General features: G+C 39.6%; 3 pseudogenes; 2 read left to right on the top strand and 1 right to left on the bottom strand.

The window, feature by feature from the left end:
- The first annotated feature begins 1,530 nt into the window (after window positions 1-1,530).
- LOC143404732 (transcription factor JunD-like) lies at window positions 1,531-2,518 on the top strand (annotated as a pseudogene).
- Window positions 2,519-13,723: 11,205 nt separating this feature from the next.
- Window positions 13,724-15,081, bottom strand: LOC143404735 (DNA (cytosine-5)-methyltransferase 3B pseudogene; annotated as a pseudogene).
- A 5,136-nt stretch (window positions 15,082-20,217) lies between these two features.
- Window positions 20,218-21,788, top strand: LOC143404729 (acyl-CoA desaturase 1 pseudogene; annotated as a pseudogene).
- Window positions 21,789-23,134: the final 1,346 nt, after the last annotated feature.

The following is a 23,134-nucleotide window of genomic DNA, read 5'->3' as shown; positions in this document are numbered from 1 at the left end:
TAAAGATTTATTTTCCCATTCTGTAGCCTCTCTCTTATTGTTATAGATTGTTTTCTTTGTGGAGAATAAGCTTCTTAGTTTGAATCCATCCCATTTATTGATTCCTAATTATACTGTTTGTGTTTTATACTTCTTGTGATTCAAGAAATCAGTCAGGTCCTAAGCTAACATGATGAGAAGGTGGACCTTCTTTTTTTTTTTTTTCCTGTTAGGCACAGGGTCTCTGTTCTCTTGTCTAAGTCTTTGATCTACTTTGAGTTGATTTTTGAGCACAGTGAGAGACAGAGGTTTAATTTTATCTTTTTACATATAGATTTCCAGTTTTCCCAGCACCAATTGTTGAACAGGTTATCTTTTCGCCAATTTATGTTGTTGGCACCTTTGACTAGTATGGACTGGTCTACATGTCTTTGGGTACATTTTTTAAACTATTTCTCTGTAGTATAGTTTAAGGTCTAGTATTGTGATGCCTACTGATTCACTCATTTTGTTGAGAATTGCTTTGACTATTGTGTCTCTTCTATTTTTCAAATGAATTTCATGATTGCTTTTTCTAGTTTTATTAAGAATGTCATTGGGAGTTTAAAAAGAATTGCATTGAATCTGTATAACTATTTTGTTAGATTTGCCATTTTGTCCAAGATCATTCTGCCTATCCAAGAGCATGGAACATCTTTACATCTTCTAAGATCTTCCATTTCTATCTTTAGTGTTCTGTAGTTTTCATTGTAGAGGTATTTTACCTCTTTTTTTAGATTGATCCCAAGTATTTTATTTTATTCTTTCTTTTTCTTTTTTGAGGCCATTGTTAATGGAGTGGTTTTCCTAATTTTTTTAAACAGTGGATTCATGAATTAAGTATAGAAATGCATTTGGTTTATGGGTGTTTATTTCATATTGTGCTATTTTGCTGAATTTATTTATTTATTATTTCACAAGAAAGTTTTCAGGTGAAATTTTTTAGATTTTCTAAATATAGAAGCATGTCATTAGCAAATAGTGATAATCTGAGTTCCTCTTTTTCTATTTATTTATCTTTAATTCTTTCTTCTAATTGTTTTGGATAGAGTTTCAAGGAGGATGTTGAATAGAAGTGGCAAAAAAAGGGCATCCTTTTACTTTTTTTGAATTTTAGAGGGAATGCTTTAAATGTTTCTCCCTTAAGAATAATGTTTCTGGGGCTGGAGTGGCTCAGTGGAGAACACTTTCCTGGCATGTTTGAGGCCTTGGGTTCAATCCTCAGCACCACATATAAATAAATAAATAAATAAATAAATAAATAAATAAATAAATAAAATGAAAACTCCATTGACAACTAAAATATATTAAAAGAATATTATTATTATTATTATTATTATTATTATTATTATTATTATTATTATAGCCGCCACTATCAGAGAGCCAGGAGCAGCGGAGGAGCCCTGGGTGGACATAGGGCCCAGTGACAGGGAAGTGGGGGGCGCGGCCCCCTGGGAGGCCGCGGGCCAATACCCCCCACCCCCAACAGCGCAGCAGCATGGGAGGTGGAGCATGGAAACACTGTTCTATGGCGATGGGGCGCTGAGCGGCCTATTGGTGGCGCCAGTGGCCGCAGCAGCAGCAACTTAGTATCCCCAGACCTCTTGTTCCTTGTTCCCCTGGCGGGGCGGACTGTGGTAGCCGGCACCAAGAGGAAAAAGTGTGCGCTGAGGCTGAACCAGAGCGAGCAGGTAGTGGAGGCACCAACGGCCCCCCTGCATGCAGACGGCGCCCCCAGCCAGGTGTGTACCCGACGGCCTGCTTTCCTCGCCGGACCTGGAGCTGCTCAAGCTCCCCTCTCCTGAGCTCGAGCACCTCATTATACAGTCCAATGGGCTGGTTGCCACCACGCTGATGAGCACGCAGTTCCTCTACCCTAGTGGCGGCCAGTGAGGAGCAGGAGTTCACCAAGGACTTTGTCAAGGCCTTGGAGGATTTGCACAAGCAGAACCAGCTGGACGCGGGTGCAGCCGCTGCTGCGGATGCCACAGGAGGACCCCCCTGGCATGACATCCAGCGCAGCACCTTCCGTGGCGGCGACTGAGGCAGCGGTCTGTGGGAACTTGAGCAGCTACTCAGGTGGCGCTGGGGATGCTAGGGGCATTGCGATGGTCGCCTTGGCCACAGAGCACCCCACCCCCACCCCCGCCACGGCACTGGGGCAGCACCTGGCAGTGCTCAAGGACTAGCCACAGAGGATGTCTGACATGCCTAACTTCCGGGAGAGCCAGGGGTTGTCACCCATCGACATGGACACGCAGAAGCGCATCAAGGTGGAACGCAAGCGGCTGCTCAACTGCATCACAGCCTCCAAATGCCACAACTGCAAGCTGGAGCGCATCTTGCCGGCCTGGAGGAGAAAGTGAAGACGCTCAAGAGCCAGAATATGGAGCTGGCATCCACTGCCAGTCTGCAGGTGGCGCAGCTCAAGCAGAAAGTCCTCAGCCACGTCAACATCAGCTGCCAGCTGCTGCTCCAGCATCAGGAACCTGCATATTGAGCCCGAGCACCGGGTGCATGCGTGGACCCCCTCACGGAGGAAGGGGTGGGCGCCCCGACTTGGAGAGGATGCAGCCCTGGCAACTGGTCTTGGAGAAGGTAGGGTCCCCAGGGATATCCCCGTGGTGCCCACAACTCAGAGAGGGCGCCCTGGACTTCAACAAGCGGAACCCCCTGCTCATGGGGTGGGGCAAGCGCATGACCCCCTCCCGCACTGCGCTGCCTCTGTTCCCAGTGATGCTGTCCTCTGTTGCACAAACCTTCGCGCCCTGACTGCCCCTTTATACACATCTACACATCGCTGTGGAAGGGGGCTCTGTGGGGAGCAGCCTCCAGCCTGACTTTTTTTTTTTTTTTTTTGCCTTTGGAAGAGAGAAAAACAGAATGTTCCATTCTGCCCTATTTATGGTTCTACTCATAGAAACGGTTGTGTATGCGTGTATGTTTCCTTGTGTTGGTTTAAAAAAAAAAAAATGGGAAGAAGAAAAAAAAATAGTATGCCTTTTCCTCGCTCTCGCTATCCACTTCTGTCCTTCCAACACCCCTCCCCCCTGCCCTTTTTGTTCTTTTGTTTTGTTTTGCTAGAAGTCCACATTCCTGTTGGCAATCTTTTGTTCACGCTCTCCCAGTTTTCTGTTTTATGTAAAGTCTCCCTATGCAGAAAGGAAGGAAGGAAGGAAGGGAGGGAGGGAGGGAGAGAAAGCGAAAGAAAGAAAGAGGAAAGAAAGAAAGAAAGAAAGAAAGAGAGAGAGAGAGAGAGAGAGAGAGAGAGAGAGAGAGAGAGAGAGAAAGAAAGAAAAGAGTTTACCTTGTGTTTACCATAGACAGCTTTTATATTTGATAGTGTTAAGATATATTTCTACTATACATAGTTTTCTAGTGTTTTGACCATGTATTTAGTCAAATGCTTTTTCTGCACTTATTGAGATAATTTTCTGATTCTTGTCTTTACATCGATTTACTTAAAAAAATATGTTTATTGATTTCCATGTGTTGAACCAACCCTTTATCCCTGGGACAAACCCCACTGATCATGTTAATATGATTTTGTATGCTGCTTGCCATAATTTTATTGAGAATTATTACATCTCTGTTCCTCAGGAATATTGATCTGAAATGTTCTTTCCTTGATGTGTCTTTATCTGGTTCTTGGTCTGGTTGATATTAGTTTCATAGAATGAGGTTAGAAGGTTTTGCTATTTTTTTATTTCATAAAATGATTTTAGAAGAATTGATGTTCATACTTTTTTCAACTTCTTGTAGAACTGGGCTGAGAATTCCTCTGATACTGGTTTTTTCTTAGTTGTTAGGCTTGTGATAATCCCTGGCTTGGGAGAATTAATGTAATACACTCAAGACTTCATGCTTTAGAGGAGAAATGCCTACCCTAACATTATACTGCTTTGACAAATTTTAGTCATCAAATAACGATATTATTTTAGACATTTTTTGTGTTCCCCAGGACAAGACTAACACCTCCAAGACTCCTTTCTTTGAACGTGTGTGTGTGTGTGTGTGTGTGTGTGTGTATGTATGTGTATCCAGGGTTTTGTGGTCACTTGGTAAAATTTCATTAAATAACACAGCCATGACTCCAATTTGGGTATTTTACTCAAGGTTTTTAGCCCACATCTTAAATTTTTGATCCATACAACACTTAAAGTAGCTATAATTTCTATCAGAGTCTCTACATGGAAGTATGAAATGATGGGATAAAATATTTTAACACTCTAACTCTCCAATATTATCAAATTTATTTCTAATGGAAATTAATGTTATTCATACTCTTGACATAATGCTCCTACAATAAATGTAAAAACCTTTGAAGTAAATAAAACATATGAGGATCAGTCAAGGGAGGTGACAGAGCCCCACGAGAGCAGGATGAAGATTATGAAATAATTCTGAATTAAAAGCTAAGTTCTATGACAAGTGGAATCGACAGTTTTCATGTGTGTATTGGGATAATTACTATACTAAGATATTTAGGTGTTTATAAAGTAGGAGAATATAAGATATTATCACACTGTTAAGAAATAGGGAAATAAGAGGAACACTTTCATAAATAGTCATGCTGAATTTAGCTGGAAACCCAAATGTGAACCCTAGAGATGTTTTGTAAGCAACAAAGTTAAGCAAATAGATCATCAGTTCTCTTTCTACTGAGGACAAAGTAGAAGGCAATAGTTTACACACATATTTTTAATAAATTCAATAAAATGCTTCATTTCAAGGGAAACTAATAAACCACGCTGTGGTAGAAGGAACTGTCAAGTTCAACTTGTTAAACTGTCTTTGACACATCTATGACCAAGAAGGAAAAAATGACTATTTCCCATGAATAAATTCAGTAATAACAGAAAGTCTTCTCAGATAAATGGCTACACTTTGAATAATGCTGAAATATTCATTAACTCTGGCACCTCTTACAGAATACTCACTCCATGCCTGAAAGACTCATGGGTACAAAGAAGTAGGTACCCAGGGCTTTGAATCTTCTTCAAGAAAAATTTCCTTTTTTCCCAAGCTTTGACCATCCTGACATCAATGTATGGATGCACATATTTGGAGCAAAGCTGTCCTCTGATGATCCAGTTACCTTTCTCCTTTAAAATTACAAAAATTTCTATAGAAAATGCTTTTCTTTACCCGAACACCCAAAGTCTGTTGTCATTCATTGAATGAATTTGAATTATCTTTGAAAAACATTTTTTCTTTAAAGTTATCAGTGAACAAAATCATCCTTTGATATTTGGGTGAAAAGTCAGTGAAAATTTCTTTGAAAGTTTAAATATTTTTCAAGAAAAAATAACTCTAAATTATTATATCTGCTTTTATTACAGAAAAGTCAGTAATGTGATAGAAAATAACTTGGTTTTTATTGCTGTTGTTGTGTTTTGTTGTTGTTGTTCTGTTCCTAGCAAAACAATGTAAGGCCCCTCACTAGACCCCGGATATGTATGGCTTTTTGTATTAGAAAATAAATTTTTAAAAACCCCAAACTAATGTTTCCTGTAAGTGCGTATACTCTTACAGTATATATTTTTCAATTGAAAACAACTTAGAGTAATGACACCCAATGTAAATGGATATGCCTCCCATAGAGCTTTATCTTCCAAATGACTAGTTTCTGAAGAGTGAGCTGAGACATCTTCTCTTAGAAAGAAATCAAGGCAGGGATGGAGAATGAGAGATAAGAAGGAAAGAAGCAATGAAATGAGGAAGGAAGAAAGTAGACAAGAGAGAAAGGAAGGAAGAAATTTGACTAATGGTTTTTCTCATTTGGGAATGGACACAGGTTAAAGCACCTTCTTCCTGAGGGAGCAGTTTTTCTTCCAATTTCCCCTTTCCATTGTAGTCCATCTTCTCATTCTCTCACCCCCATCATATTGAATATTTAGCAGACATACATTGTCATTGTGAACCAGTCTGTGCTTGAAGATAATTAATTCAACTACTGTACAGTCCAGCTTAGCCATGAGCAGGTAGTTTAAGAGCTGTGAAAAAAAAAAAAAAAAAGGAACCGTGGATGCCAATCATGCAGGATTTTCTCTTTCCCATCTAGAAACCAAAATGAGAAACTTTTTCTGTTAACCTTCGCTGAGAAATGCAAGGGAAGGTCCTGACTGGCCCTGGTCATGTCCAACTCTACAAAATATTATTGTGAGCATAATGGAACTTGATCTGGACAGAAATGACTCACAGACCCTGTTATCTGTTTCTGGTAGGTTAGTGTTAGTTAGTAACTACCATAGCTCAGCAATGCAAGATCTACATGGAAAGGATTAAGTTATTAAAACAATGGAGAAAAAATATGGAGCTCTCAGTATCACCAAATGCCTACTATTTATCTGATCAATAGGACTGTGTTTCTCAGTAATATCACCCATAATTTATCTGCCCCTTAATGTGTATCAGCACACCTTTTTTACTTGGAGTATCTTTATTTATTTCAACCAGAGATTTATCAAGTAGAAAAAGAAAGTACTCTCGTTTTATAGGTAGCATATTGAAAGTGAGGTGGACTTTAAAAAATCTCAGAAAATTTTCTCATATGTAGTAAAATAGGTTTAGAACATATTTTCCTTAGTATTTAAAGAATTACTACCTATGGAGCAGAGTGATAAATAATCATTTTTTTATTGATGTATAAGCATCTTTTGAATGTAAGGTACTAGTTTATTCACTAAGGGCTTATATTCACTGTTCTCTAAAAAGATAATGAAAATTATAAACATAGATTTTCTTAGCTTTCTTGTAGGAAAAGACCAGAAACACTTCACAGAAAAATATACAAAAAGAAAGAAAGAAAGAGTTAAAGAAAGAAAGAAAGAGATAAAAAAGGGAAGAAAGAAAGAAGGAGATAAAGAAAGAAAGAAAGAGAGAGAGAAAGAAAGAAAGAAAGAAAACAAGGTTGTTGGAAATATTTATTCTCAGTACAAATTATATTATTGAGGGCCAGTCCTAAGGTAGGGAATGTTTGAGGCTAGGAAAATCACCAAGCCTTCACTCATTGTTTTAATGAACAGACTTTATTCTAAGGAGAGTTATAGATTTACAGGAAAATGAAGCACCTAGTACCATGTTCCCATATGCCTTCCCTTATTCAGAGTTTACACTATTTTTTCTTTGTATATTTCTGAGAAACATTTGATGTAAGCACAAAATCAAAATATTTTGTCAATAGTGATGCTATTAAATAATTATTAATGACAATAAATATTTTAATTATTTATTAAAACACTAATTTTACATTTTTTTAAGCATTAACAAAGAATAATGTCAATTTTCAACATGATGGCATCTTACAGAGTAGATTCACCATGACAGAAGTCCTTGTTCTTTACCTCTTTAGCATCTTCTACTCCCCCTGATTTCTTGGCAATGTTTAACATTTTTAAGTTTTAACTTTTCCAGAAAGTCATAAATTTGGAATCCCACAAATATGGCATTTCAGACAATATATTCTTTCTGGCAATATATATTTATAATGCCTCCATGTGTTTTCATGTTTGATAGTAAATTTTATTTATTTTTTTAATTTTGAATGACCCTCCAGTGTATGGATGTATCACAGTGTTTACATTAATAACAGGTAAATAACTACTGAAGCCTCTCTTACCGCTTCCTGTTCTTGGCAATCATGAATGAAGAAGCTGTAGACATTTGTATGTGGGTTTTGTGTGGACATAGTTTTCAATTCCATTGAATTAATACTGAGAAATATAATTAGTGGGCCATATTAATTGTATATTGTGATTTTTAAGAAGTTACCCAAACTGTCTTCCAGAGTGGCTATCCAATTTTGTTATCCCAACAGCAATGTATGAGAGTTCTTCTTGTTCCCCATCTTTGCCAGCTCTTGATATTGTCAGATTTGAAGTTTTGTAAATTTTTATAGGTGTGTTTAATTTGTAATTCCTTAATGACATATTATATTCAGCCATCTTTTCCTATGCTTTCCAAAGATACTTTTTTTTTTAGAAACATGATTATTTCTTTCATTCAAATTTAAAACAATTTTATTAAGGTAATACTAAAATACAATAAACTATACATATATAATTCACACTTTGTCATGATCGGACATACCTATTTACCAGTGTAACAGTGACCATAATCACTGAACATGAATATCAATGGCATCACCATTTCCACTAGGAAATATATGAAAATCCAAATTTCCTTCAAGAATCATGCAGATTATTTTTGGTCCCCTGTTGTAATTTATACCTCTTACTTCCTCTTCCTACCAGGGGAAAAAAGACAAACCAAACCAAAATAAAACAAAACAAAATAACAACAATAACACAGACTGACTTTGTATTGTAATACATGATACAGTAGATTGTAAATCACACAAATTGACTGTCAGAGCCTTAGTCTGCATAGATGGTGACCTTGGAACAATCAGTCATTCCTCAAACTAAATGTACTCATCTGTAAGATCAGAAGTCTTCCAATCAGGACTCAAGATACTGGAAAGAGAAGGATAAAGTAAATAATGAATCCTCAATACTGCCTGACACAGAGAAGGCTCTTGAAGTCTGGTATCCAGTGCAACCATTTATGCTTTAGTTTGGTGATGCAGAGTACATGTGGGAGACTATAACTTCATAGTTTCTTTATTTTATTTTATTTGTCCTTTTTAGATATGCATGATGACAGAATATATCTTGGCATATTACACATACATGGAGTATGACTTATTGTATTTAGGATTCTATTTTTGTGGTTCTACATAATGCAGTTACTCTGGTCATGTGTTCAAATACAAGCATAAGGAAGTTATGTCCAATTCCATAGTTGATTTCTGTCACCTCTAGCTATAATTGTATAGACTTCAGTGTTTTCAAGATTTTTTCGTATTGGTGTTATTGAGATTGAATTCTCATAAGAGTGTCCATCAAAAAATAAGTTAAGTAGTGACATTTACAATGTTGTGGTTTAATTACCAAAATTACCTTCTATTAAACATTTTAATTACTGAAAATAAATTATGTAATCTGTTAATCAACCATTCACTTACATGCCTTACAAGCCCCTGGCAACCAACTCTCTTCTTTTTAACTCTATGATTTCCAGTTTTGGATATATAATATAAATGTAGTTATAGCACAGGTAAAATTTCATGTCTGATTTTGTTTACTTTTCATAATATTTTTGAGATTTTGTCTACATGGTTGCCTGTTTCAGTACTTCATTTCTATGGCAGAGTAATATTTATACATTTATATAGATGCTATATAGAGATATATATTTGTTTATATGAATATATCTATATGTACATGTGCTTACTCAGACATGGATACATATAAATACATAGATACATTTGTTTATCATTCTTGAAGGAAATTTGGATTTTCATATATTTCCTGGTGGAAATGGTGATGCCATTGATATTTATGTTCAAGTGTTTGAATATCTGTTTTCAGTTAATTTGGGAATATAGCTAGGAATGAAATTGGTAGGTCATGTGGTAATTCTATGTTTAAAATTTTAACAATCATCAAATTTATTTCTATACCTACTATACCATTTTATATTTTAACAGAAGTGCATGTGGCTTCCCATTTTTTCACAAGGTGCCCAACACTTCTATTTTTAACATAATGAAGGTATTCTCTTGTTCATGAAGTACTCTTTCATGTTATTTGTTGGATTTCTGTTGGTCAGGTGTTGTTGTAGTAGTTTTGGTGTACGGAAGTGAACCTTAAGGTGGTCCACCAATGAGATACATCTCCTACCTGTTTTGTTCACAAAGACTCACTAAATTACCCATGGTTCCCCAAAACTTGCAATACTCTTGCAGACTCCTGAGTAGTTTTAATATGAGCATGAACATATTAATAGACAAAAAAGTATCAATATTCCTCTAATAGAATTTCATTGAAAGAAGTATCATGAACTGTCATGCAGAAAGACAAAAACATAGACCCAATATAAATGTCTAAGATACAAAGTACATAAAAATTATAGAAATTTATGATATGCAAATGGTGTCAGATATAATGAAAATTAATGCAAATGTTGAAAAACTGATCCAGATACAGAAAAAATATCCACAAGCTATTTGCTAGCTATTTAGATAACTTTGTTCTAACAGAAAATTTTAATCCTATATTATTGATTTTTATAAGAGGTAAAATGTTCTGAAATAGAGAATATTATTTTAATAAGAGTGACAAAGTTGCTTTTAATCAGTTTTGTCAGAAGCTGACCTTTTTTCTCCATTTAATTTGCATAGATTTATTATTTGTGTGTCAGCATTGATCAGCACCAAAGGACTGAGCATACCATAACCATTGATCAGAAGCCTTTGAAGACATGTCAGGATGAGATAAATTGTCCACACTATGCCTATTAATAGTGAAGTGATGGAGTCCAAACAATACTGTATGTCAAGGCAGTGATGAGCAGCAGAAGGGTGTGAGTGGTTATTTTTTCTGGGGAGCTTCATGGAGAAAATCTGGAGCTTTGAAAAAACATGACTGTTGTTTGTTTATGTCTATGAAAGAGAATTATTATGTATCTGCTTGAAAAAACCATGCGGTCTCAAAACTAATGATCACTGAATGCCATCAGTGCAAGAAACAGGCTCCTGTACTTGTAGCTCATGAGCAGAAAGGAACAGTGGTCAGTGAGAAATAGAAGACCAGGCTAGATTTTATTTGGTGTTTGAATATCTGTTTTCAGTTCATTTGGAAATATGGCTAGAAATGAAATTGGTAAGTCATGTGGTAATTCTATGTTTAAAAATTTTAGCAATCATCAAATTCTTTTCTATACCTATTATATCACTTATTTTCTTAACAGAAGTGTGTGTGGGTTCCAATTGTTTCATTGGTATAGGTGGACATGGTGAGGATCAATAAGAAAACAATTAGCCACAGGATGGTCTTTGTGGTTTTCAATTTGAAGCAGGCCAACTAGGAGCCACTGAGGCTGATGGTGATGGCCTAAAGCACACCCAGCATATGAGTGGTGCATGTGGAGAGTCCCCTCATGACCTTGGCCAGGAAGACAAGCACTTTGCATTTGAACCCACATGAACAGTTCCACACTTCAAAAAAGTCTGTTGATACCCAAAGTCCCATGGTCAGGAGCATGAGGATGTGTGTTAGAGCCATGTGGCTGATGGGGAGGTCGGTAAGCCTGGGCTTGGGGCCCACAAAGACAGTAGCAATGTAAAGGCAAAGCAGAAATGTGTCTGCTGAGATTCCAATGCCAACTTGAGGATAGAAGGTATTTCTTATGGAAATAAAACTGAAATATTTGTTCATTTTTATGGGGATTATTGGAAGAAAAACAGGAGCATTTGATCACAACAGGATTTTTATTGACATGCTTTCAGTCAATCTATTGCCCTCCATAATCTCTACAATTATCATTTTCCAAAACAACAGAAAAATTTGAATATAAAGCAGGGTCTTATTCTTGATCTTAATTTCAAGTCAAGTGCTGGTGTGGGCCTCTTTCTTTGCTGTCCTACCACAAAGAAAGCCCTTGTTGCATCCCAAAAAGTGAAAGAAAAAAAAAGTAAATAAAAAGTAAGTAAAAATGAATTTTAACTTAAACATCCCTCATTCTTTAGAAGAATATTTTTGTTTACTTTTGTTTACATCATGAAATTGCTCAGGTCTTACCCTTGTCTTTGAGCCTGTATATAATATGTTTTCCTTTGTATCATAAGTTATATTATTTAATGGTCAGTGTTTGATTTTTAATCTTCCCCACAGACTTCTTAAAATTAAAAATGGTGTCTTATTTGGCTTGGATCTATAGTACCTGAAATACTTCTGCATATGTTAAAATTATTTACCACAAACTGTGGATTTCATATTTGGATAAGCAGAAATAGGAATATTAGGCTGGGGTGGTAGCTCAGTGGTAAAGTGCTTGCCTAGAAGTGTGAGGCACTGGGTTCAATCCTCAGAAGTACATAAAAATAAAATAAAGGTATTGTGTCCATCTACAACTAAAATAGTTTTTAAAAAATATATAGGAATCTTCTAGGGAAATAATCCAAACATGCCGGTTTCCAAGTTTTTTTTGGTTTTGTTTTGTTTTTTTATTCAAGAGCTGGATTGTAAGAGTATACATTTATTTTTCCTCCATCCACATGACCTTCATTTAAATCAGATCCTATCAAATTCAGAACCTATCAAATTCAACCTGGCACATTGCAATTAGAATATCCATCACCAATGGGAAAAAAAAAAAAAAAAGAACTGTCTTCCATAAACAAGTTTAAAAAAAATGGAAAATTTGTGTTTGTATGATACTGAGATATTTGTTATATGACATTCTTTTTTTTATAGAGAAATACTGATTTTAATTAAACAGAATAAGGCAAACTCTAGGCATCCCTCATCTTTCAGCCTAAAAATTAGCAAAAACAGTTGAAAACAAGGCACGGTTTTTCCCCATACTTGTTATGTGGCTCCAGTTACCAAAAAAAAAAAAAAATTAATGCAAATGTTAAACATAAAAATAGAAGTCTTGAGAGTATTTTTAAAAAGTGTATAAAAAGCCAATGTTGTCAAGGTTGTTCCTGATTCTAAAAATAGCACCAGATAAGAGGAGTAAAAGGTGTTAAAAACCACTACAACAGCATTTCTGAAATGCAGCTTGTCTGACCTCTCTTTCCCCTTAAAAATATGACGTTATCATGGAATAAAAAAGGATTTTAAAATCTCTGAAGGATGCAGTTTTTATTGCAGCTTTCCCCTGCCATCTCTTAGATGAGGGGCAAGTGTGAGAAATGTGCTTCTGTCCCTGAATGTCCAGAAAGGATGAGGAATGTGAGCATCCAGATTCTCATCTGGGGACCTGTGCCTGTCGGTGCCCGATGAGGGGGGTCTTACCTAGCTCAGCCCCCTCCTTCATGCCCCGCACACAGGAAAGAGGGAGATGACTGAGAAGCCAACTTCTCCTACATAATATATGGCAGCTTATATATAATTCCAGCCCATCCCTTCCTGAGTGCCCCAGAGGCTTCTATTGCAGATTCCAGGAGGGATTTAGCTAAGGGGGGCTCCTGCCCTTGGGTTTATGGGGGGCGGAAATTTGCCCTGAATGAGATGATGATGATGATGTCATCCCTGCTGAATCACCATCATGATGAGAAATACTCTAATGGCTAATGGCCTTGGACTGAGACAAAGGGAATGTGGTATCACAAAGAGGTATCACTTCCTCTTCTGGTAGCCCTAGGGAAAAAACATTCATGCTGGGCCTTTAAAATGTCCCCCACCATCTACAACTACACACAGAGCTGTAGACACTTTTAAAAAGTCTTGCAATAACACTCTTGGGTGATTTGGCATTCTAACCTGAGTATATGAGGGCTGTGGGTCTGTGGTTTTGGTATCTTAGCCATTGTTTCTCTGAGTGGTAAACCCAAGAGGGAGGAAAAAAGCCATTTTACTATCTACTTCAAGTTTTAGAAGAAAAAAATGAGCACCGTGTTTGGCTGCTCAGAGCAACCAGGTCAGAATTGTGCACAAGGGGGTGGCACCTTGGCCACCCCCTGCAGGAGAGGATCAGGTGGCTCTGCTCCCAGTGAGCAGGAGGACTAAGGTATGAGGGGAGACCCAACACAGCTCAGCTGATGGCAGACTTGGGATGCCTTTAGGGAACAGGGTGCCTTCTGGTTCCTGGCTCTGTCCCAGGAACCCTGGTGCCCCAGCAGGCCTGGGTAGAACTATTCACATGCAAAGTAGTCCTTCAGGGGGGCTAAGAGGTGTCGGATGACTGGCACACTCCAGGACCGCCCAAGCAGCTTCTGGCGGGCACCACGGCCCATGATGGACACATCCGTGTAGTGCACAGGAAAACCGAAGATCCTTTCAAGCTCAGTGCACCACAAAACATCTTCTTTGCCATTCATGACAACAGGGAAAAGTTGGTTTTTCCCCTGTTTGATGGAGTTGGACTTGGTGGTTATTGTCTGCACTTTAACTTTGCAGTCCTACTGAATTCCAAGCAGTCCTGCAGCTGGAGCTTATCATTCTTTGATGCTATCACAGGCCTGTTCATCCCAGGTAGGTTTCCCCAGAAGTATCTAGCCCTGTGAGCAGCAGAAACTTTGATAGCATCAATCATCACTGGGTTGCACTCCAGGAACCGTGAGATGTCCCTCTTGTCGTCGACCTTCATGGCTACAACATTCTCAAACATCCAGAAGAACGGCCGGTCATCCCCTTCTTTGGGGCGTGAGTAATTGAGCAGGTGGTAGAATTCGAAGAAGAGTCGGCCAGTGCCCTCATACAGGCCTTTCCGGGCAGGATTCACATTTGAGAGGTCATTGCATGGGCTTCCACCGATCACCAAATCAAATGGACCCCGCTCTTCCATATTTTTCTTCCTGATGTTCCTGACGTCATTCACATATTTGACGTTGCCCTCGTGCTTCACGGTTCCAACGGCCATGGATTCTTCGCACACCTGCGAGGTCTCCTGCTGGCTCTCAGCTAGGCTGGCACAGGGGGTACTGCTGCTCTGTGGTGTCACATCGTCCTCCGTGAGGTCGGTGGTGAGGTAAGGAGTGGACGGGGATGGCCACGGAGTACCTGGCGAGGCTGCTGACCGCTGCCTTAGGGACCTGGTAGTCGGGAACTCCACGGGAGACTCGTCCACGTGACTGCGGCCCTGGCGGCCCTGGGTGGGATGTGGGAAGGACTTGTACCTCTCCCGACTGGAGGCACTGTCGTTGCTATTTCGGGTCCGGACTGCTGGGCTTGCAGAGCGGGTCCTGGTTTCCCGGAAGAGTCTTGGCATCACAGGAGCCTCAGAGCTGTCCCCATCTTCTCCTTCACCATCTGCTTCCCCTGTCAGATCCCGAGTGGAGCTGATGAGGCTGGAGACCTCCGTCTTGGACAGGCGGGAGCTGGATCTGCAGCCTCTGATCTCTGGTGAGCGAACAGCCTCCAGGATGGGGGGCGAAGGGGCGTCCTTGGAGTCTGAGGACTGGTCACTGCTGGCCCCGTTGGTGAGAATGATGGAGTCCTCCCTTCCGCTGGCGCCCTCTCCTTCACTGAGGTGTCTGGTGTCCCCCTTCATCGTTTCCTGCCGCGGGCTGGCTCGGGCGCGGCTCGGTGGTCGCTCGGCGGGTCGGGACCGGCTGGCGGGAGGCGGCGGGCGGCCGCGCAGGGCGCTGGGCTAGCGAATCTCCGGCGCCGATCGCCGAGCTCCGTTTACTTGGGCCACTGAACCCCCGCGGTGCCGGCGGGCGCGGCCGCCCGCTCGCCCGCCTGCCAGTGGGCCGGGGCCGTCGTCGGGGGGCGCCCGGGGCGTCCACGCGGGCCGAGGCGGCGGAGCTGGGGGCGGTTGCTGCGAGGGAGCGGCGCGGGCCGGGCCGGGCAGCCTCTGAGGGTGGGCAGGGGGCGGCGCCGACTCCCCTTGTAGCCTGGGCCCGGCCCTCGCGCCGCCCCCACCCGGGGCCGCCCCGCCTCAGCCACTCAGAGCCCAGCGGTGGCCTGTATGACATTCTTTATGTGACTCTTTTTACATCGTATTCATTGAGGCACTGAAACACCCAAGGTATTGTTTCTTCTTTATAAAATCTGCCCACGTTTTCACACTTAGACTCATTCTCCTACCGACAGCTGTATTTAGATAGTTGCAAACCAGTGTGCAAAATATCTCCACTCTTATGATCTAGTTACCATTTTCTTTTTAATCTAAATCAAACAAATTCCTGAAGGTTTTGGTTTGTGTACCTTCATGAATAGGTAAATGTGACTGGATTGAAACTGCACTTGGAAAATATTTTTTTGAAAAAAAAATTAACTTAGAACACCATCAGTTAATATTTGGATGAAAAATAGAAGAGAAAATAGTTCTCATGGAAAAAGAAAATACAGTTTCTCTAGGTTATTGTAAATTGCTCTTCTTTACTGCAGAAAATTCATTAAAATTATAGTAAATCAATTATAGTTCTAGAAGCATTTATATATTTAAAATAAGCAAGGGGCTGGAGTTATCATTCAGTGATAGCATGCTTCCCTAAGACTTGTGAGCCTCTGGGTTCAATCCTTGGCACAATATTTAAAAAAAAATAAAGTTATTAAAAAATAAAATAAGCATTTTTTATTTTTGAGTACCTTATACATGACAGGAGGATGCACTTTGGTATAATTATACAAGCATGGAATAGAATATATCTTATTCTAACTGGTACCCCACTTTTGTTAATTTATTTGATTATGTTCTTCACTGTGGTAGATTCATATATGTACCTAGTAAAGTTATGTTCAGTTAATTCTGCTTATTGAAAATTCTCAGAATTTTATGAAATATTTACATGATTATACATTAGTAAAGAATAACTCTAAAGCTCATAAAACAGCTGGTAGAAGAAAAGAATTCTAGAAAATTTTAGGTATCAAAGAAAAAAAGTTTTATAATAGAGGGGGAAGTTAGCAATATCCATTTAAATGAGCCTGTGGTTGTTTGTGATAATAGCACTCTGTCATGTCTTAAAAAGTAGCATGTTTTTATTTGATCACAAATTTAAATTTATTCTAGTGTTTTCCTATGTATTCATATATTTGGTATTTTTAAAATTACAAAATTCAATGTATTTACATAAAAGCAAACACTAATATTGGAAAATTCTGTTGTCAAATTCTATGTTCTTTTTCAAGGATTGTGTCTTCATAAGGAAAAACACTAAAGCTACAAGATCAACTAAAATATTGGCATTCCAGATCCATATTAGATATAAATAAACAATGTTTTCTGATATATGAAATACTAAACTGTAACCAGAATTTTGGGTTGTGTATTCTAATATCAGTATGCCAAACCATGAAAAAATAGTATATTTTATTTTATTACAAACTTAAGTTTATTATACTATTTTGCTGTCTCCCTGCATCACTAGGATATTTTAAAAATTTAAATTCACCTCCATTGAATATCTAAGATGTAGTAAAGAGCAAGATAAAGTAATTCTGATATAGTGTACCAAGAACCATTTTAAAGAATGCAATGTCTCTTATTTCATGTGTTTTAGCAGATGAGTCTCCAAGCTTAGGAATTTCCAAAAGTGATTTTTAAATATCTCTAGTTCTAAAAAGTAATGTAAAGCTAGAAAATACTGACCTTTTAAATTATTACACCTTATGAATCTTTATTCTGGAAAAATCATTCATGTAAGACAATAACATTTGTGATATTATAAATTATAATTATAATATAAATTTAAAATAATATAATCAGAATTCACATAAATCGTTGTACTATGGAAGTTTAGAGAAGTCCTGTAGCACATTAGGAATAAATATCTGTTTCTTGGTTATGAAGCAGTAAAAGTCAGATGTCAAAATGCATTCCTCCAATGCCTCCTTAGAGTCTCCACTGCTTCTCTTCCACTCAGATTTGGAACTGAGATTTTCAAGATGAGGTTATATGGACAGAGAGCTTTAGCTCATCTCTCAGTAGACTGGTAATTTTGGTGTTGTATATGAAGCCTGTCTTGCTCAGAGGGCATTCCTAAAGGAAAGGATAATACTTCTTCCATTCTCAAAAAATGGTAAACATGCAGCATCTAGATAAAAACTTTTTGTGTTTCTGGCTCTCCTTTTCTTTTTTTCTCATAACTTTATTAAAATTGAAGTAAAATAAAATGCACAAATTTGAAGTATGCAATTTGATCAGTTTCAACGTGTATGTAACCAATATAATTAGTATAAAAAGCATTCCCATTACTTAAAAAAAAATTGAAATCATGAGGACTGAGTTTTCTGTGTGATTTATTACATTAGAAATCAATCATCATAAGATATATAAAACCCCACCCCCACATGTCAGTTATTTTAAAATATATAAAATAAGAAATAATACAGCTAAAATTTGATAAACAAATCTAATCAAGAAAAAAGCAAGAACCCCAAAATTAATATCAATGGAAAGAGAGCTATATAAATAATCCTATGGATGCTAAAAATATATTAAGGTAATATTACAATTGTATGTGAACATATGTGATAGCTTACATAACATGGTCTATATTATAGAAGGCTCCATTGGCTGCTAAAAAAGTGTATTCAGTCATTGATGGACAAAATAGTTTATGTCTGTTAAGTCTACATTGTCAATTGTATTTTTTAGTTCTTTGGCTTTAGTTTTTGTTTGGAGCATCTATCCAGTGGTCACAGAAGCATGTTAAATTTACCCAGTATTATTAAATTGTGGTCTATTTGATTCTTGATATCGAGAAGGGTTTACCCAAATCCAGCAAAATTAAGCTTCAAATTTGAAGATAAAATAAAAACTTTCCATGATAAACAAAAGTTCAAAGAATTTGAAACTAGAAAGCCTGCACTACAGAACATTCTAAACAAAATATACCATAAAGATGAAATGAAAAAAAAAAATTGAAAACCAGATTTTTGGTTTTGTAGGAACTACACTAAAAGAATAGTCAATCAAGTGAGAAACTAATTCAAGCTAAAAACTAGAAATAGGGGCTAGAGTTGTGGCTCAGTGGTAGAATGCTTGCCTCACATGTGTGGGGCACTGGGTTTGATCCTCAGTACCACATAGAAGTATTGTGTTTATCTACAACTAAAAACTTTTAAAAAGTTAATCAGAAGGGACAAAGAAGGATATTACATACTGCTTAAGGGAATTATACATCAATAAGACATAACAATCATGAATATTTATGCCCCAAACAATGGAGCATCTACACACATCAAACCCTTCTCAATTTCTAGCTCTCCTTTTCTAAGGTCAGAGGAACCTGGGCTACTGTGCACAGCATTCATAGCAAACAAGTCTAAAGGCTCTCATGTACCCCAAATAGGTATGATCTTACATAAAATAACTGAAGCAAACCAACTAATGTTATTCGTGCATGGAAATATGAATTTTTCAGATCTGTCTGATGAAACAGCTCCAAGTAATGAATCCCAATAGCAATGAGTTTTGATGTCTAAATACTTTGGTTGTGAGAAGAAAATATGGAGAGGGTTGTGGGATATCTTGTCCTAGAAATAAAGCCAGGAAGGTAGCAATGGTGGGAGATTAGAAGAAAGCAGAAGAGAAAATGAGGAAGAAAATAAAGAACTCATGATGAATGGGGTTTTTATGGTTGATTTGGAGGTAGGGTTTCTCAAAGTTGCTTAACGCCTTTCTAAGTTGCTGAGTCTGTCCTTGAACATGTGATCTTCCTGTCTCTTCTCAGCTTCCCAATCTGCTGTGATTACATTTGTTCACAATGATGCCAAGCTATGCAGTTGTTTAAGTATTGGAAAAAACCTAATCTAGAATAGCCACCATTATAGTATGTTACAGAATAGATTCAGTACTCCAAACACCTCCAATTTTTTCCTTTCCTAGTTGCCCTGAGTCTCTGGCAATCATAAATCTCATTATTGTCTGGGTCATATACTCAGAATAACATAGATGTGGCATTTTATCCTAGCTATTTTCCTAATCGAGGTGTGTTTAAGATGCCTCCTCATCTTTCCATATTTGTTTGCTTATTAATGTTTTATGGCTGAATCATGTTTCAGTTTATTGATGAGTTCATTTTTGATTAATAATATGTAAATACTTACCAAAGGATAACTTTATTGCTTTCTGTTCTTGCAAAATATGAATAAATAAGTTACATTGTGTGTGTGTGTGTGTGTGTGTGTGTGTGGGTGGGTGTGGGTGTGGGTGTGTGTGTGTGGGAGAGAGGGGGAGAGAGAGAGAGAGAGAGAGAGAGAGAGAGAGAGAGAGAGAGAGAGAGAGAGAGAGACTGGGGATGAAACCTGAAGTGCTCTACCAATGAGCCACATCCCCAATCAAAAAATCATCAGCCTTTGCATGCAGAATTTTGTGTGGACTCCAGCTTTCAACTCCAATAAATACATACCTAGTATGTGAAGTGGTCTGTAGATATATGGCAATACCGCGGCTTCAAAAAAAAAATGCCGATCCCCACGCTGTGTCTCCGGTGGCTGAGCTACTCGACTTTCTGTCCCCTCCCCTCTCCCGCCCTTATTTCCACGCGGGGCTGTCTCGGCCAGGCAGCTCTGCTCACTTTGTCCCTTTTGGCAGCAGATCAAAGAGTTTTGAGGAAAGGGTCGCCCCAGGCTAACTCTTCCCTTTAAATTCCGAGCCCAGAGCGATCCGCGCACGGCGGGTTGGGCCTGCACAGCCATCCACGTGCGGCAGCAGAGAGGTGTTCCCCGTAGCTCCACCGACGCCCCGCACCAGCGGACCCCAGAGCCGAAGTCCATCCTCTGTCTCAGCTGCGCCAAATTTGCTCCGCAGCCTCAGCCCTGGGAGGGCGATCCCAGCACCGGAGAGCCAGATGCCTGCCCACATGCTGCAGGAGATCTCCAGCTCCTGTGTGACCACCACCACCATCAGAGCACCTCCAAATGAGGGTCTCCATGATGGAGAACAGAAATTGGAGAAGATGTCCCTTTACTCAGCAGAAGACATTCGCCCTGAAATGAAAGATGATATGTATGATCACAGCTATCAGGATGCCGAGGGCCCCACACCCAAGCTTGAGTATGTCTGGAGAAACATCATCCTCATGGGCCTGCTGCACCTGGGAGCCCTGTATGGGGTCATACTGGTTCCCACCTGCAAGTTCTACACTTGGATCTGGGCCTATGTGTACTATTTAATCAGTGGCCTGGGCATCACAGCCGGAGCTCATCTCCTGTGGAGCCACCGAACTTACAAAGCGCGGCTGCCCCTGAGGCTCTTCCTGATCATTGCCAACACCATGGCGTTCCAGAATGATGTTTATGAATGGGCCGGAGATCACCGCGCCCACCACAAGTTCTCAGAAACACATGCCGACCCTCCCACTCTCGCCGCGGCTGCTTCTTCTCTCACGTGGGTTGGCTGCTGGTGCGCAAACACCCAGCTGTCAAAGAGAAGGGGGCGACCCTGGACCTGTCTGACCTAAAAGCTGAGAAGCTGGTGATGTTCCAGAGGAGGTACTACAAGTCCGCTGTTCTGTTGATGTGCTTCATCCTGCCCACACTGGTGCCCTGGTTTTGTTGGGGTGAAACTTTTGCACACAGCTTGTACATCGCCTCTTTACTGCGATATACCATAGTGCTTAATGCCACCTGGCTGGTGAACAGTGCTGCCCACCTCTATGGATACCGCCCCTAGGACAAGAATATCAACTCCCGGGAGAATATCCTGGTTTCCCTGGGAGCTGTGGGCGAGGGTTTCCACAACTACCACCACACCTTCCCCTATGACTACTCTGCCAGTGAGTACCGCTGGCACATCAACTTTACCACGTTCTTCATTGATTGCATGGCTGTCCTCGGCCTGGCTTATGACCGGAAGAAAGTATTGAAGGCCACTGTCTTGGCCAGGATTAAAAGAACTGGAGATGGAAGCTATAAGAGCGGCTGAGTTTGAGGTTGTCCAGGGTCCTGTTCCAAAATCCAGTAGAGGTTTAATGTTCTGTTAATTAACTACTGAGTAATGCTACCTGGATGCTAAAGATGATGACCTTAACACATTCCAGTTCAGTAAATGACAAGTACTGAAGGGCAACAACTCCCCTCTTTGATGCTAAAACAATATTCATTTCTTCTCTGTCTTTAGTTCCATTGTCCTTTTCTTTGCTTGGTTCCTATCATCTTCCTTTCTCTTCTCCCTATTGCCTCCCAGGCAAGCATCTGGTCAGCCGCAGGTCGGTGTCCATTGTAAAAGCCTAGCAATCTTCCAAGAGCTTAAAAGCAAAGGATTTACTTCAGATACTCTCATGCTTGATCTCTCCTGAACTTTAAGGCAGATGGCTCCACTTAGCTATGCAACAAAATCTTCTCAAAAGTGTTCATTAACTATCATCATACACTTTGCTAGATGGAAGATGAAAATAACTATCACAGAGCTTGCAAAGTAGGTCATTCATCAGGGGAGAGTGAGCATGCCAGATATGATTTTTAAGTAAGGGTGTGGTTGAGGTAGGAAAGTTCTTTTTGTAGTCAGACCCAGCTGCCTACCTAGCAGAGACCTGGAGCCTCTCCACCCAGTATGCATCCTTTCTCTCCTGACTGATTAGGGGATGGCCATGAAGGTTGGCAATGTTAGATTACAGCAGCACATCTTAATGTCTCAATATAGTTTAGACTGAGAATAAATGGGAAGCATATAGTTCTTAGGAAAAGTGATCTCTTCTGGAGAAAAAAAAATTCCCCCTGTATTAAGGAGATTTGTTATTTTATAGATGAACGACTGTGTCCGGAAGTGATGGATACAGGAAGAGCTCATTGAGTTTTGAGGATTCCATGAGCTGCTTGTCCAACTTCTTTCATCTTTCTGCTGTGCTATCTTCAGGATTTTGGTCACTGCCCTCATAGTGATAGGATGGCTATGGCATTTCCAAACATCCAACAATGGAAAGATTTTTAGCAGGTGAACTTGGGTCAGAGTTAAACATGTATAGACATAATTTGTATTGCAGCATGAAAATATTCACTGGGAGTATCTCCCTCTGAAAAAGAAATGCTAAAAAAGCTTGAAGGAGAAGAGGAGCCCATTGGTTTACCCATTCCTCCCACTGCTGGGCAGGAGATGGACAGTTGGAGGGGTAGGGTCTATAGGCAGCTCCTGAGAGATCACTTTCCGAAGGAAGAGCTCTGACAGCACACTGACCAAGGGTTCAAAAGTCACTGAGTAATTTGTTGGGTGTTCTAGTGAACTGAGTTAGATAGTGGGTCCATTTATTCATTACAGTTTCTCCTTACATAGAATAAAACATAGGCTTCCTCCCCTAGTGTTTTATCTTTTCATGTATCCTCGCTTTGTGACCATCAGATTGCATATAGGACTGCCTGGGTGGGACAGGAATTTCTTAACTGTTTCTAGTTTTCTGGCTCTACTCCATCTGTCATCTTTCCTCTGCTGGTTCACTTTGTTCTCCAATGTTTTCTTCACTGTCTGAAGAGTCAGCCTCCTATGTCCGTTCAGGGAAGTGAGAACTTGCTATCTAGGCAGCTCCCTGTCCTGTGGACACAAATCTCATGAGCACAGAACTATTGTTTCTCTTTAGCAAGGAGAGCTGACTGTCTCTTTGCTGATCTCCAGATCCTCTCTAACTTCACCCCTCTGTGCCTGTGCCACACTGATAACT

Source organism: Callospermophilus lateralis, chromosome 7 (genome assembly GCF_048772815.1).
Source record: "Callospermophilus lateralis isolate mCalLat2 chromosome 7, mCalLat2.hap1, whole genome shotgun sequence".
NCBI lineage: Eukaryota > Metazoa > Chordata > Mammalia > Rodentia > Sciuridae > Callospermophilus > Callospermophilus lateralis.
The sequence above is the reverse complement of the archived record's forward strand: the minus strand, read 5'-3'. Positions and strand labels throughout refer to the sequence as shown.